This window comes from Hordeum vulgare, chromosome 1H (genome assembly GCF_904849725.1).
Source record: "Hordeum vulgare subsp. vulgare chromosome 1H, MorexV3_pseudomolecules_assembly, whole genome shotgun sequence".
Classification (NCBI taxonomy): Eukaryota; Viridiplantae; Streptophyta; class Magnoliopsida; order Poales; family Poaceae; genus Hordeum; species Hordeum vulgare.
The window spans coordinates 371,744,109-371,761,714 of record NC_058518.1 but is presented as its reverse complement, the minus strand read 5'-3'; positions in this window follow the sequence as shown (position 1 = coordinate 371,761,714).

The window sequence follows — 17,606 nt, the reverse complement described above, 5'->3', positions numbered from 1 at the left end:
TCGAAAAGCACTTAACAGCAGTTACACAAAAATTAATTTTGGGTTAAACAGGGAGTTTGTGAGTTCAGGTTATATGATAGCCTCGAGTAACATCTGAATTTTCATATTAGAAACATTTAATTGTGTGGCAAGAACATTTTGCTTAAACATCTAATTCTGTATAGGAACTGTTTATTTTAGCTTTATTCCAATTGATTTTGAGATACCAAGGAAATTTTGTATTATATGCTCCATTCAATACGAAATATGAATAATATAAAATACAACCTTTTGTTGCTCAATGCATTCTTGCCTTGCAATCCAAGCTAATTATTATTTCTTTTTGGTGTTTGCTTGGTAATTAGGTGGATGCTCTGCTTGTGAATTTATGGGAATGAAACTCATCCATCCGGTAGATGAGAAGTTCAATGGACAATGTGACTTCACTAAGGGTAGAGACCCACACATGGTTGAATTTTTCAGGAAAGACCCTACCTCAGAGTTTGATGTTCCACTGATTGATGATTACATTTTCTTCGAGCTTGATCAACACCCTGAGGTTACAACCTTCCTAGAGACCACCTACTCCTATATGAGTGATGATCAAGTGGACCTGAGTCTTTTGTGGTTCGAAAATTACCTGCCTTAAGCTGTTCTATGGTATGCATATGATGTTTCACATTGTCTTTTCTTATATTAGATAATGATTCCTCTGTGATTAGTATCCAGATGAGTCTATGATTTTTATGTACTCCCTCCGTCCCAAAATAAGTGTCTCAACTTTGTATTAGCTCTAATACAAAGTTGTACTAAGCTTGAAACAGTTATTTTGGGACGGAGGGAGTACCTTTTATGAGATAATAGCCCCACTTTAATACAACTTAGAATATTTTCAGAAGTAAATAAATTACTTTATCTTTTGATTCCCTGTTTCTGCAAATGCACCAACTTGGCATTTCAATATGTTCTGACCAGATCTTTATTTTTTTTGTTCCAACCATCCTATACAGAAGATTGTGCTGAATTAAAGTGGGTATATAATCTGACTGACAAAGAAGGATAGTGTAAATAAGTCACCAAGTCAATTGTTTGGTTTGTAGGTACAAGTAAATCTGATTTCATTGAACTTGTTTTAGAATTAAACTGCCTCAGACCAAGCTTGGTTTAGATACGAATAATAGAACCTGTTTTCTGTAAACTTGATTTATGAGTTCCATGAAAGACATTTCAATGACTAGTGGGCATCACACCCATTTACTGATAAAGTGACAGATTCATTATGACATCTTATGACAATTGTTGGTTGCCTGTGGATGGAGGGGAATAACAACATGTTTGAAAGAGACATTATGTTTATCCACAGTCACAAATTGTTTTTAACTCGTAACTGAATACGGAGTAGTGAATTTTGAATTTTAAGATTCAGACAGAGCGACAATTCGAATGAAAGAGATTCAAGCAGAGCAAAGAAAGTGGGTCCGAGTAAATTTACTCTTAGAAACAAAACATGCAGATTTTTTCGTAGAGCAAAGAAACCTTGTTTGGGTTATTTAGTTCAAACTTGAGTGTCGGGGGGATGACCCCGGGTAGACTAAAGAAGACAATACAGCATTTCAAAAACATCGGAGGAGCTATCCCCGATACGTCATACCCCGCGAATCAACAAGAACAATTAAAGAAGTAATGACAGAAGACCGACCGGCTGGAACACTGTCCGACTGGACACTGGCCGGCTCAAACCTGGCCAGCTGGAACCCTAGCCAGGTGCAGCCCAATGAGGACAGCTGCATCGTCCCATCAGACGGTACGGGAGGAAGCTGGAGCCTGCATCAGTGCGCCCCGGCAGCCCAGTCTGCATCACTACGCACCGGTCACCTCCAACAGTAAAGTTAGGCCACGCGGCCCCCTCATCGGTCACCTCCAACAGTAAAGTTAGACCAGGCGGGCCCCTCACCCATCATGTCCAAAAGTAAAGTTAGGCCCCGTGCCCCCCCCTCTGTCCCCTGGGCACCCCTTTATAGGGTGACCCAGGGAACCAGCCCACGGGCACGCGAGGCCGGCCAGACGCACACACACACGCACGGGAGGGGGAGGACTCTCCCTAGCTCCCCATTCTCTCGTTCCCCACTCTCCGGGAGAGGAGGAGAGCCCCCAGCCTCCTTCCTCCAGACAGCTCAAGGAGCACCATGTACAACTATATACTCTCCATACACACACACATGCAGGAGTAGGGGTGTTACCTCCACGCGAGGGCCCCGAACCTGGGTAAATGTCACGCCCAAGATGCGACCCTATCCTCAATTTGGCACGTGGGTCTCGTCAGGGATAGAAGCGCATCTCGTCGTGTCGCAAAGAATGGATACCGTTACGAGTACATGTACTGAAAAGAAGAGATATATAATAGAATTGGCTTACACTCGCCACAAGCTACATCAGAGTCACATCAGTACAATACATAATCATCAAGAGTAAGAGCAGGGTCCGACTACGAACGAAAAGAAACGAGAAAAGAAGAACGACGTCCATCCTTGCTATCCCAAGCTGCCGGCCTGGAACCCATCCTCAATCACGAAGCTCGCGATCTCGTCGGATTCCCTAGTGGAAAACCTCAACTCTGAGATTACCCAAAGCATCACCGGAATCCCGATGCACAAGATATTTCGTCAAAGGTAAAACTAATCCAGCAAGGCCGCCCGACGTGTCGACGATCCTGATAGGAGTCGCGTACCTCATTCTCAGGACACGGCGGATGAGCTAGACGTCGGGATCGCTAAACCTCCGGGTGACCAAAGGGGCGTCGGACATCGCTCAGGTGGGGCCAACACTCATGAGGAGCACTGGCCCGGGGGTTGATTAAATTTCCTTGGGTTAATTACTCCCTATGCAGTTCATTAGTTATTAGGCAAATGTAGTACCAAAGTTGGGCCAGCTTTAATCTAAAACGAATTATCAAGGGGGTCCCCATAACAACCCCAATCGTGTTAGGAGCGCTCATTTATGGAACATAACACCGGTAGTCGAAACTAAGAGGGCAAAGGTGGAACAAAACACCAGGCTAGAAAGGCCGAGCCTTCCACCTTTTACCAAGTATATAGGTGCGTTAAATTTAAATAGCATTAATATATGGTGATAAGACAAGGAACCCATGTTATCACATGGTAGCAACTACACCTGCAACTAGCAACGCTAACAACATGGATAAGCAAGCGGTAACATAGCCAATGAGTGGTTTGCTACGTCGAACAGGTTGAAGGTTATCGTGGCATTGTTGAGAGGCTGATATTTAACATGTGGTAAGCAACGAGACATAATCGATAGAAGCAATAAAACTAGCATGGCAATGATAGTAATGGTATCTGGGGAAATGGTCATCTTGCCTGAGATCCCGCTGAGAAGAAGAATGACTCCAAGAAGCAGTCGAACCGACGTAGTTGAACGGGTCCTCACATTCCGACACGCTTGTGGAACTCTATCGAGACGGAGCAAACCGGAAACAAACATCAACACAGATATTCACCACACGATGCACAACATGATGCAAACCTAATATGATGCATGATCAGTTCAATGATGCAAGGGATGGCATGGCAATTCACCTCACGCAAACACTACACATTAAATGAAGCTCGATATGCAACGAGTTGCATACCGACGAAAATCCACGATTAATTATTTAATTCACTCCCGGTTATTTACACACAATATTAAATTGTTTTTAACATGGCAAGGGGTGAAGCGATGATCCTACATGTCATCCTAGTCGCTTAACACACGGGGCTTAGAACAGAGCTACGGCACAAGAGACATGCAACACAAGATATATGCCATGAATGCGTCATGCATGCAAGTTCATAACAACACGGGCAAGAAGAGAAAGAAGCAAGTGTCGCCATGACGAACGAAAGGGAACCATGGCGGCAAACAGAAACGATGCCACGGCAACGTTCCGGTCCCCGAAGACTCGAGGAGATACCGGTGCCAACGAATAGAGAGCCCGTGCGGGTCATGCCAAATGGTGATGGGGTGATCCCGGTTTCCGGGTTCCCATGTCTCGAGGGCACGACGAAAGAGGGACAACGTGCAACTAGCGTGGCATCTACAAAATGGACAACATCACAACTCATACAAACATGCATGTCTAGGCTAAAGATGAAATCACAGGAGGGAAAAAAGGAACAAAGATTGAATTGCAACATAGTGCAACATCCGAGGAATCTAAGTGTGTGTGTGAGTGCAAAAAAAGAGAAAAAGAAAGCATGGCAAAAGAGATCTACGTGGGACTTGAACCCAGGATCCCTTGGGTGGAGACTAAGTGCACTAGCCAGCTCGGCTACACACTGAGCCTGATATAATTCAGTGTTTAGACTAGATGAATTACGCCATGGTGCAGGTCAACAGAAACTAGCATAAATAGCATAAAAATACATGGGCAAGCTAGGATTCGAACCCATAATCTCTGGGATGGAACCGGGTGGTGCTAGCCAGCTCGGCTGTGCTTGCTCATTTGAAACACTAGCAGGTATGCCTACTAAGTAGTAACGCTACTCCAGAACGGATCTAGGGAAAAGAATGCACGAACTTCAGATCGGAGGGGCTGCTGCAGAGGGGAATCACAGGTCGCGGTCATGGCGAGAAGGAGCAGAGGAGGGTCGAGCTGAGCTTGAGGAGGCATGGATCTCGACGTGGGGCTCGGTCCGGTTTGGCTCCCGACCGGGGACGAGGCCATGGGCAGTGGAGTTCCTTCAGGCATCCATGGCGGGCACCCTGCTGAGATACAGAGAAAGGCAGGGAGATTACACAGATATGGAGAAGAGAAGGAAGAATGGAGAGGGCAGGAAGAAGAGGCGAGGCTAGAGGAGGGCTCTAGCGACGCCTTGGCGAAAGGATCCGGAGCCGGCTCTTGCTTGCGGTCAACGTGGGCGAGCGCGCGTCGGTCGAGGTTCGAGAAGAAGAAGACGACGACGACGTAGAGGAGGCGACCCAAGGCAGGGAAGCCGTCTGAACGGATGTAGTCGACGTCGAGGAAGAAGATGGGCATGCCGGATACGACCAAGGTGGCCTCCGACCACACAATCAACAACAGGAAGCTCTCAGCCATGGTGCTCTAGTTCTCTGTTCTCTTGAGGAAGAAGGGAAAACAGAGGGAAAGATGAGAGGTGGCGGCGCGAGGAGGGAGAAGGACAAGCTAGGGTAGGACACAGACGTGAGGGCAACTAACACGGGCTAGGGAGTTGTACGACCGCAATCGGAACGGTGCCAGGAGGATCAGACGAACATCCACCCGTTGGAATGAGAGGAAGGGGAAGGTGGAGGTGGGCTAACTGGGCTGCATCAACAAGTAAGATAGGTGGCCTTCAGGTGGGGTGGACCTCTCTCTCTCTCTCCACAGATTTAAGCAGAAAAATAGAATATTGAATGAAGATAAGAAAGAGAGGGTTAGGAAAGAATTTAGACATGGGGATTATTTTCTTGGACTCACAAAATGAGCTTGACCCAAGAAATATAGTAATGAGCATGAGTGAAGTTTTTAATTCGAACTTATTTGGATTAAATTCAAATGAGTTTGAACAAAATGGGCATTGGAAGGTCCAAAATGTTGAAAAACTAGGAGGAGCTTGGAAAAAAGATGAAAGAATGACTGCAAGGTTCGAGGACCAAACTTGGAGTAGAAAAGCGTGGGATTTAAAATGTAAGTGTGTTCATGGGTGAATCCAAATAATGGATTATTTTATAGTAGCTCCCTAAATATCAGGAGGATATGTTATAAAGAGAATCATCGTGTGAAACCCTCAATTAAATAGACCCAAGATCCATGCAATTTATTTGACTGTAGAACAAATAAAAGACTTGATGGCATGATGACATGATGAATGCAACAAACAAATAATCACAAGGCGGCAAAGGAACAAAAGGGAAATCTTCGGGAGCGTCGGTCTTGGGCTGTCACAGTAAACCACCGCGTGTTGTTGCCCAACCCGTTCCGGATCTTCACAGCGGTCTTGCTCTCACCTTTTTAAGCCACCCCCTGGCATATGTCCCGGAAATACCACGACACCGAGTTCAAGAATTACACCCTAAATGAATTTCTGAGTGATGAAGGGATCAAGCATCAATACTTTGCACCTTACACTCATCAACAAAATGGTGTGGCAGAAAGGAAGAACCGGACGTTGATGGATGCGGCAAGAACGATGATGGCGCATGAAAGTGCGTTATATCGACTAGAGGGGGGGGTGAATAGGAGATTTTTAGAATTTCATCACTGAGGAAATTCCTTTTGAGGAAATTCCTCACTGATGACTAACTTACAGCGGAAACGATTACGGATCAGACGTGCAACCTTTCACTATAGCAGTATTACAGAGTGAAGAATGTAAAAACAGATTGCACAGTAAGCAGGCACGCAGAATACCGATGATGATTAACTCAAGTGAAGAATTTGGGGTTGAGGAAATTCAGAGAAAGTCTTCAGCAAATTCTTCAAACAGTCACAGTGAAATTCATCAACACATAATACAGAGAATGTAAAGAGTTGAGAAATTAAAACCCGATTCTTGGTGAAGACTGTTGTTGATGACCCAGTTCCAACTGCTGTGACAGTTGTACATCTGGTTTGGAGCGGCTTGGTATTGAAACCAAAGGACACCAAGTCCCGGGACACACAGTCCCTACCGTATTCTCCTTGAGCTAAGGACACACAGTCCTCGCCCAACACTCGTGGTAAGTCTTCAGGGCAGACTTCCAAACCCTCACAAACTCGGTCACCCGGCGATCCACAATTGACTGCTGGATTGCTCTAGACCATGACGCCTAACCGTCTAGAGGATGCACAGTCCTCAAAGGTAAAAGGCTTCAGTCCCACACAGGAACAACTTCTTCAGTGATGCTCAATCACTAGGTTTGGTTTGTGGTTTCGGTGGGTGGTGTATTTCCTCACTGATGATTTACTCTCGAAAGCTCTGAGGAATTTGGGTTGCTCTTATGACAAGTGTCAGTTTCTAACGGAGCAGCCAACCAGCTAGTGGTTGTGGGGGGCGGCTATTTATAGCCTGGGAGCATCCCGACATGATTTGACATTAATGCCCTTAAATAATATGACCGTTGGAGTGGATAAGATCAGTGACTTGGCGTGGCTATCGAAACGGTCGGGACCCTCAACTGTGAGAGTCCTCATGTCACTCATATTCCTCACTTGAGGCTTTTGGTAGGATTTGGCTTGGGTTGAGCATCATGAGGAAATCCATTCCATAGTGTTACTTTGACCCCCTTTAACAGTACGGTGTTCCTATTCATCAAATGCGAAGAAAGTAAAACAGAAAACGTAAATCTTCATGCTTCAATTTCTTCAGAACGATTTTCTTCAGAAACCACCGAACTTCTCAATATCAATATCTTCATGAGGAATATCAATTTTATCGCAATTTCTTCGCGATTCATTTCTTCAGCTTCAGACCAATTTCTTCAACTAAAGACATACATTTTTAGGGGTCGATATTCTTTAAATATCTCAAACTCCTCAATGACTTATAGATCCTGTGTACACTTATAAACACATTAGATACTTAACCTATAAGTCTTCAAACCACCAAAATCACTAAGGGGCACTAGATGCACTTACAATCTCCCCCTTTTTGGTGGTTGATGACAATTAGGGTAAGTCTTCAACAAGGATCAAAAATATGAAGTGTAAATACTCTTTTGAGGAATTTGAAAACAAGATTCACAGAGACTCCCCCTGAAGATGTGCATACCTTGAGGATTTTGCTTTTATAGCATATGCACATTGATGATTTATATCATGGGGATCTCCCCCTGAATCTTGTAAATCATGCATACATATAACATATCATATGAAGAAAATGAAGATGCATGATGACAAATGGTATCTGACGAATTTCAGCATGCGTGCATTAAAACTTGAGGAATAAGCATGCGAAGAAAAACGTTCAAAAGCGTCAGAGTACCATCGGGCTTAAGTTACAACTCATTACATAGAAACTTCAAAAGAGCCAAGAGTTTGTAACTTAAATATAGTTCATAAGCCCCAAAAATAAATCCCGTTTGAAGACTAACTCTCAAGTTTCTCCCCCTTTGTCATCAATTGACAAAAAGGGACAAACTGAGGACTAACGCCCATGAAGACTTCATTGCTTTGCAGTTGATGAAGATCCTTGGCGCTTCTTGGGTGTAGTCTTCTTCCTTGGGCCGGTTGCGGTGTCAAGTTGTTCCTCATCAGATTCGGCGGTGCGGAAGGATGAGAAGGAACTGTCTTCAAGATCTGGCACTGGAATGGGCCTGAACTTCTTCTTGGGAGGCCACGACCAGTCAAAGTCCTGCTCAAAGTTCAATTCTTCAAGCTCAGTCTGGGTCTTCAGATGTGCAAGGGTAGCCCAGGTGCGATCAAAAACCTCATACAGATAGTGATGATTAAGCTTCACACTGTTCTGGGTCTCAGTGAGAGTTTTCACAATGGCACCAAACTGGCGTTTGACCCATTTGTGGTTGTGATCCACCTTCTGATGAAGACTGAGAAGAAGCTCTCTGGTGTTTAGCACGCGAGGAGGAACTGGACTTGGTGGACGAGTCTCAGTATCGTCCCATGAGGAATATGCATCTGGCTCTTTAAATTGACCATCAAGAGGCCTGCTTCCTTCATCAATGACAGACTTTCCTTTTCCTTCAATAGGCTCGAAAGTCTTCTTGTTGACTCGAATAGGAGGCATATAACCAACATGGTTCTGGAAATCTGCGTGAAAGTTGATGCCTGTCCTTGTCCTGAGGAATCTCATGATCCATGGTGCATAGATTTTGTGATCATAGGGGCACATTGCATTGTCAGCCAAAGTCCTTAAGAAGAAATCATGGATATTCATGGGGATACCGTGAATGATGTTGAAGAGGATATTCTTCATGAGGCCGACGACATCTTCGTCATCATCATGGCCTTTGATTGGCGCTAGCACACTGCAGAGAATGCGGTAGACAGACCGGGTGTGTACTTTAGCTCATGGACGAGGAATGTGGTTCTTGAGGGTTTGCCTGCAACCAAAGGCTTCATGAGGACTTCCATCATTCCATTTGGCAGCTCACGCTCACCATAAAGCTTCACTGCCCCTTCTGAAGGAATTGGTACGGGCAGTTCTCTGAGGAGTTCAGACGCTGGAGCCTTGTAGTGAGTATTTTGGGTCATCCAGTCGAACACCCAAGTGTTGATGTCATCAACATTGCCCGAGATGTGCAGAGTTGAATAGAACTGAAGAATTAGCTCACTATTCCAATCTGATATGTCGGAGCACATAGGGAGCAAACCTGCATCATGTAGTACACTGAGAACTGGTTCCATGCAGGGAATCTCTCCAAGTTCAGCATTAGGAATGTGCCTGTGCTGGAATATCTTGTTGCGGCCACAGAGCACAGAAGCATAGTAGTTCATCTGCATCCTTGTCCAAAACTTCAGATGCCTCATTTGAGGCTTGTCATAAGGATTCTCTCCGATGAAATACATGCGTTCCTCAAAGAAATTCTCTTTCTGAAACTTTGGCCTCTTCGAGAATGGCAGGCGCTGAACTGGATTGAGATTGTGCTGAGGAATGGGAGGGGAAACAACCATGGCAGATTCTGGGTTGAGGACAATGAATTCATTGTCAGGGGCGGGAACATTTTCTTCAGCAGTTTCCTCAGGATGAGGAATTTCTTGTTCTAGCTGAGCATCAGGCTGAGGAATTTCTTCATCCTTCTCAGCTTGAGGAGTTTGATCAGCCTGTTCAGTGGGAGGAGCCTGCTCAGACTGGACATTTTCTTCAGCTTGATTTTCATCAGCTGACTTTGTGGCAGACGCAGATTCATCAGCTGCTGCAGCTGAAGCTTCAGTAATCTCTTTCGGAGGAACATGAGGTTGAGGACTGTCATCAATTTGTATTTCCTCATCAGTATGCTCCTCAGAGGCAGCATCCTTCATTTCCTCATCTGCCCTTGTAGTGTGGTCACCAACGACGACCATTTCAAATGAGGGTGCAACATTAAGAGGCACCGGGTCCAGTGGGGCAGATTCTTCAGTTTCCTTGAAGCGTTTTGCCTCAATCTTTTCTTCTGCTGAGGAAGCTTTTCTCTTCTTCGCTTCCTTCTCAGCAGCCCTTGTCTTTTTCGCGTCTGATGCAGACGGGATTAACTTCTTCACCTTTGAAGTTTTTGGTGAATGTGTTTTCTTAACAGATTCTTCAGCTGGCAGTGAGGAACCAGCTGGAACATAGTCATCAGCCTGCTTTGGTGAAGCAGCTGGATCGGTAGAGTTTCATCAGGGTTTGCAGATTCATCAGGAGCGGTCTCAGTGATGATTTCTTCAATGGCCGGCTCATCAGCACGACGCTCTTGGTGTTGTTCCTCAGCTTGAGAAATTTCCTCCTCAACAGGAGATGCATCTTTTGGCTGTTCAACCAGGGGCTGAGGAGTCGGTGCTGGTGGGGGGTGACGTCTGTTGTAGTCATCAACAGCACTAGTGGCTAGCTTGATGAAATTGCTTTTGATGCTTGTGCGATCTGACAGTTTCTCACACTTGTCAGTCAAAACTTGCAGCTCTGCCTGGGTGGACACCAATGCTTCAGGCGTCAGCTTGAGAACATTTTGCCTGAGGAATTTCTCCTTTCTAGCCTTTGCAATCTTTGCCTGCTTGGCCTTCTGTTCCTTCCAGTTGGCTTCGTTTATGAAAGTAGCCACCATGTGGCTGACACCAGGAGGAAGTTTCAAATCATCAATGGGTGTGTTTGGGTCTTCATACCACACATTGATGAAATCGAGGAGGACCTTGGGGTCCATCGCTAGAGGAATAGCACTGCCTGATGCTTGTGCTACCCTTTCTTGCTTGTTCCTGATGATGGCTTTCAGAGTTTCATCATCATATTCTCCACTTCCCTCTGATGCAGACGGGACTGTGATGATTTTGCTTGGGCTGGGCAGAGGTGCAGGTTCAGTAGTTGCCAAAGTCTTCACATGGGGTGTTGAAGATTTTGTCTCCGAGCTAGTTGCAGCTGGGAGTGAGGAGCTAGAGCTGGCAGTCGTAGTCTTCACGACTTTCTTCTGTATTGGCTTTAGAGGTGGAGCTGAGGACTTTGGTGTAGATGAGATGGGTGCTGAGGGTTTTGGTGCTGATGGTTTTGGTGTTGACGGTTTTGGAACCGAGGGTTTTGGAGCTGATGGTTTGGTGACAGAAGTCTGTGCAAGCTTCTCTTGGGGCTTTGAAGCTTTTGGCTTTGTTGGCACAGACTTTGGTTGAGGAATCTCGGAGCCTGAGGTTTTCTGCTGCTGAGGAATGAGCAGCACCGGAGGCAGCAGCTGAAGATTCATGAAATTTCTTCACTGCTGTTTCTGCTTGCTTCTTGAGCTTGGCCAGATGCCTTTTTTTCCTCTCGGTAGTCAACAAGTGTCATAAGACTTGAGGGATGAGCAACTTGATGATCCTCAAGCGGTGCCCTTCTGCCAGGAGGCTTCAAAGCGAATTTCTTCGCATATTTTGGAGTCACAAACCTGTACTCCTTCCACTCCTTTGCCCATGTGCGTTCAATTTTATGCAGCCTAATCTTCCTTTTAGGCATAGTCTCAGGTTCATCATCAGGCGTGCAGTAGTTCAGGTATATGTCATCAGGAATGTCCACAGCTGTGTTCTGCTACAGTTTCTTTCCTCCCCTCTGTTTCCTTTCTTCCTCCATTTTCTTCAGACGAGGAACTATCTGAGGATTTTGAACTCTTGAGGATTCTGATGAGCCTTGAAGAGTTTCTTCCAGAAACGCTGCAAATGAGTTAATGTGATGAGAACCGAGAGATTCATCAGCTGACATGTGTGTACCTGTGAACAGAGTATAGTTGCGAGGAATTTGGAGAGGTCATATGCGTTCTCAGATTTGAAGAAAATGAAAAGTTTGACAGTTTGAGGAATATAACCAGTGGTTGAGGAATTTGCATAAGCATTCTGTTCTTGGGTTCCAAAGTTGTACAGATCCGAAAATTCGCACAATTGAGGAATCTCGTGAAAATCTTAGATGCTTAGCTAGTTCATCAATGATTGTGGTGATGGATAGTGTTTGAGGAATCATGTGCGCATCGTATCTTGAGGAAAAACAGATTTCACATTGGAGAGGTAAAATTTTAGATCTAATCTGTTGTAAAAAATGGGATATATTTACCCTGGAAGGTGCGAACGAAGAACACAAAGGTGGTGATGGAGAGGCTCTTCGGTCAAGTGTCCAATGCACCCTAACTTGGCAGCAGAGGACGTCTACGGTGGCGGCGGACGTAGATGTTCCGTCTCCGGCGTGATCCTGGCGGCGAGAAGGTTGAGGCAGTGAAGCTCTTCCTTGCCGGCGACAGGACTACCAGCGGTGGCGCTAGGGTTCGGTGTGCTGTGGCAGGAGAGCGATGAGGCGAAGAAGATGATACCGAGGGGGTTAAGGACATATTTATAGCCCGAAAGTTACTGTTTGGCGCGAAAGTTTCGGACCGAATAGCCCTTGCCTCTACGTCTCCGCAGGACACGTGTAGCTCCCGTACGATGCGGTGGAGATAGTGGAGATCGTGGCTATCCAATCGTGGGAAGTGGGGATTCAGTTACTGTTCCTTTGAAGAAAACAATTTTTCGAAGATTTGAGGATTTTCGTTACAAAATCATCAGCTGACAAGGATGCAGTGAGGATTTTGAACAAAGTTTCAAGTAGAACGCATATGAAGAATTGAATAGACTGGATAAGTATAGCATAGAGGGAAAATCGGGTCCGATCACATTCACTTAGCAGAAACATCAGATTGAAGAAATAGCAATAAGTGAATGTTGTTGAGGACTATAAATCACAGTCTACCTAGGCAAATGAAAGTCATCAAGTGTTTATGAAGATTTTGCAATAGATCATCACAATGAAGAACAACTGTTTTGAAGAAAAATGCATTGTGAAGAATTTGATCATTTGAAGAAAAACAACTTGAGGAATTTCACATTGTGCGGTGGCGTTGCCCACCATATAAGAATGTTGATTACAGACGCCGCGTACAATTGTCGTAGGGCTCTGAGAATCAATTTCTTCGTTAATTTCTTCACATTCAGAGTGACTTTCTTCATCGGTTGAAGAAAATCATTTCATCATGTGTTGCACATCTAAGTCATCAACTTTGCATAAGTGTTAGGATGTGTGCATGTTTTTACAAAACATTTGAAGATTCTAAGATATTTAGCTCACACCGCAACTTGCAAAACCTTTTCTCATCCAAGGGCTTAGTGAAGATATCAGCCAGTTGATTATCAGTCTTCACATGGTCGATGAGGATATTGCCCTTGAGGACATGATCCCTAAGAAAGTGATGACGAATCTGGATGTGCTTGGTCTTCGAGTGCTGTACTGGGTTATAGGCAATCGTGATAGCACTCTCATTGTCACAGTAGAGAGGCACATTCTTCATGTTGATGCCGTAGTCCTTGAGGGTTTGCTTCATCCATAGTAATTGAGCACAGCAAGAACCAGCAACAATGTACTCAGCTTCGGCAGTGGAGAGTGATACGCAGTTCTGCTTCTTTGAGGACCAGCAAACCAGTGATCTTCCGAGGAAATGGCATGTGCCAGATGTTGACTTGCGATCCACGCGGTCACCAGCATAGTCTGAATCAGAATACCCTACCAGATGAAGATTGGAGCCCTTGGGATACCATAATCCTAGTGTTGGTGTGTGAGCTAAGTATCGAAGAATATGTTTCACAGCCTTATGGTGTGATTCCTTCGGTTTTGCTTGAAAACGTGCACACATGCAAACACTAAGCATTATGTCTGGCCTAGATGCACATAGATACAATAAAGAACCAATCATAGATCGGTATACCTGCTGATCGAAATCTTTACCATTTTCATCAGTGCCGAGGTGACCGTTGGTAGGCATTGGAGTCTTGGCACCTTTGCATTCATGCATGTCGAATTTCCTCAGAACATCCTTGAGGTATTTCTCCTGTGATATGAAGATTCCATTGCTTTGTTGACGAATTTGAAGACCTAAGAAGAATTTCAGCTCCCCCATCATAGACATCTGATATTCTTCACTCATCATATAAGAAAATTCATCACTCTATCTTTTGTCAGTACAGCCAAATATGATATCATCAACATATATTTGACATACAAACAGTTCATTATCATAAGATTTTGTGAAAAGAGTTGGATCGAGTGAACCAGGTTTGAAGCCTTTCTTCATGAGGAATTCCTTCAATGTATCATACCATGCCCGAGGGGCTTGCTTGAGGCCATACAGAGCCTTTTTGAGTCTGAAGACTTTGTCTGGATTCTTTGGATCCTTAAAACCTGGGGGCTGAGCAACATATACTTCTTCCTCAAGCTTACCATTGAGGAATGCACTTTTCACATCCATTTGATATAAGATGATGTTATGATGATTAGCATAGGCAAGTAGAATTCGAATAGCTTCAAGTCTAGCAACAGGTGCAAAAGTTTCATCGAAATCTATTCCTTCAACCTGTGTGTAGCCTTGGGCTACTAGTCGTGCCTTGTTCCTCACCACTTAACCGTCCTCATCTTGCTTGTTTCGGAAAATCCACTTGGTGCCGATGATGTTATGCTTGCGAGGATCTGGTCGTTTGACGAGCTCCCATACGTCATTCAACTTGAATTGAAGAAGTTCGTCTTACATGGCTTGGATCCACTCCGGTTCCAGAAAAGCCTCAGCTACTTTTGAGGGTTCTGTGATAGATACAAAAGAGAAATGCCCACAAAAGTTAACTAAGTGTGAAGCTTTTGAGCGAGTGAGAGGACCTGGCGCGTTGATGTCGTTGAGGATTTTGTCAAGTTCTACTTCATTTGCAATCCTCGGATGTGCCGGTTGAGGATTTTGTCTGGGCTGAGGAAGTGGTGTTGTTGCAATTTCCTCAGTAGCATCTTCTTGTCTTTCATCAGCGATGGGGATTGTTTCTTCACCAATTTCCTCAGTGGGAACAATGACTTCAGTAGGCTTAAGCTTTATCGCTTCCTCAGGAGACAGCTTATATGGGTCAGAAGGCAATTGCTCTCTTTGCAAGCCATTAGTTTCATCGAACCGCACATCTACTGTCTCAACAACTTTGTTGTGATAGTTGTTGAAGACTCTGTAGGTGTGCGAGTCCTTTCCATAACCGAGCATAAAACCTTCATGTGTCTTAGGTGCAAATTTCGAGCTGTGATGAGGATCTCTAATCCAGCATTTTGCACCGAAGACTTTGAAATAACTTACATTGGGTTTCTTGTCAGTGAGGAGTTCATATGAGGTTTTCTTGAGGAATTTGTGAAGATATACCCTGTTGATGATATGGCATGTAGTATTGATTGCTTCAGGCCAGAAGCGACGAGGGGTCTGATATTCTTCAAGCATGGTTCTCGCCATTTCAACCAGAGTCCTGTTCTTTCTTTCGACGACACCATTCTGCTGAGGAGTATAAGGAGCAGACAATTCGTGAGTAATACCAAGTTCATCAAGATAATCATCAAGACCAGTGTTTTTGAACTCGGTTCCATTATCACTCCTGATATGTTTGATCTTGATGCCGAAGTTCGTTGATGCCCTTGAAGAAAATCGTTTGAAGATCTCCTGCACTTCAGTTTTATACACGATAATGTGCATCCAAGTGTATCTGGAATAATCATCAACTATGACAAAGCCATATAGAGATGCTGCATTGGTTAGTGTTGCATAATGTGTAGGTCCAAATAAATCCATATGAAGCAATTCAAATGGACGTGTAGTGGTCATGATGGTTTTGGAGGGATGTTTGGATCTGGTCATTTTCCCAGATTCACAAGCACCGTAGAGATGATCCTTGAGGAATTTGACAGATTCGATGCCAATGACATGCTTCTTCTTTGCAAGTGTGTTCAAATTCCTCATGCCTGCATGACCTAGTCTGCTGTGCCACAACCATCCTTCTGAGGTTTTTGCTAATAAGCAAGTGGCTGGTTGAGGACCTGTAGAGAAGTCAACAATGTACAAATCCCCTCTTCTTACACCTTCGAAGACTTTGGATCTGTCAGATTCCATGATAACTACACATCTATATCTACCAAATATAACAATCATATCAAGATCACAAAGCATCGAGACTGACATGAGGTTAAAACCAAGGGATTCAACAAGCATTACTTTGTCCATATGCCTATCCTTGGAAATAGCTACTTTGCCAAGTCCCAATACCTTGATTTTACCTTTATCAGCATATGTGATTTGCTTCAGAGGTGATGGAGTTAGTGGCATATTCATCAGTAGGCTTTTATCACCAGTCATGTGATGTGTGCAGCCACTATCGAGAACCCGCTCAGTATTTTTGGGTTTATCATCCTGCAGATGAATTAGTACAGCTTACCATCTCATATGCTTCAAGTTTGAAGAATATGATACTAATTTCATTATAACAGAAATGTAAGGACGTGTGAAATATTTCTATTTCATCAATCATTAGCTTGCGTCCTGTCAAGCATTTCCTCAGGTCTCCAGCAAATTCTTCAGATGATGATTTTCATCTGGAGACCTGACCTGCAGAAGTGATTAGTTTGATTTCTTCACCACCCACATATGAAGGGGTGGCAAAGCGTTCATCATCCTCCGAGCACCATATGAGAAAGGTGGCATTGAAGCTAATGCATTTCTCTTAACAGTAGGGGGGTTAAAGTACTCATATGAGTATGCAGAGAACTGGTTTGAGGATTTATGAACATAATGATTTGAAGAATAGCGCTCATAATCATATTCCTTGTAGTTTCCCTGCATGTTAGACGCATAAGCACGGGTATGAGCATAGTTTTGACCAATTGAGGATTTTGATCCTCTTGAAGACTTTGGTCCTCCTGAGGAATTTGATCTGGGGTTCAGATTCTTCAGAGGTGATGTCATGAGGACATTCACTTGAAGATTTTCAAGACAACTTTTGGGAACCCAGATTTTCCTCAGAGGAGGGCCATTCCTGCAGTTAGTTCCAACATATCGAGCAAATACTTCACCAGATTGATTTTTGAACAGTTTATAGTTGGAATCAAATGACTCATCAGAGGAATAGGATAATTCACATGAGAAGCCAGTTAGATTAGATGGATCAAAAGGAGGCCCAGTAGCAGCAACCCATGAGGTTTTGAGATACTGCTCAGGTTTCCAATAAGATCCATCAGCATTCAGTTTCCTCTCAAAGGCAATTCCTTCTTTCCTCGGGTTCCTGTTCAAGATCTGCTTTTTGAGCACATCACAAAGGATTTGATGTCCTTTAAGGCTTTTGTGCATGCAGTTGAAGAATTTGTAGCAGTGGTAGCATTTGAAGATTCTGGTGAAGAATCAACAGTTTCACGATCAATGCATTTAAGACATGGAGGAATAAATTCAACTTGACTAGCGCTGATCTGCTGAGCTAGTAATGAATCATTCTCCATACGAAGATCATCATAAGACATCCTCAGCTTCTCAAGATCAAGCTTCCTTTGAAGAAATTCGTAGGAAAGCTTCTCATGATCAGTGAGGAGTGTATCATAACGATCCTGAAGAATATCAAATCTAGACTGAAGATTTTTCATGTCATCAGCGAGGATTTGATTAAGATTCATTTCATCATTCAACAGATCATCACTTTTGTC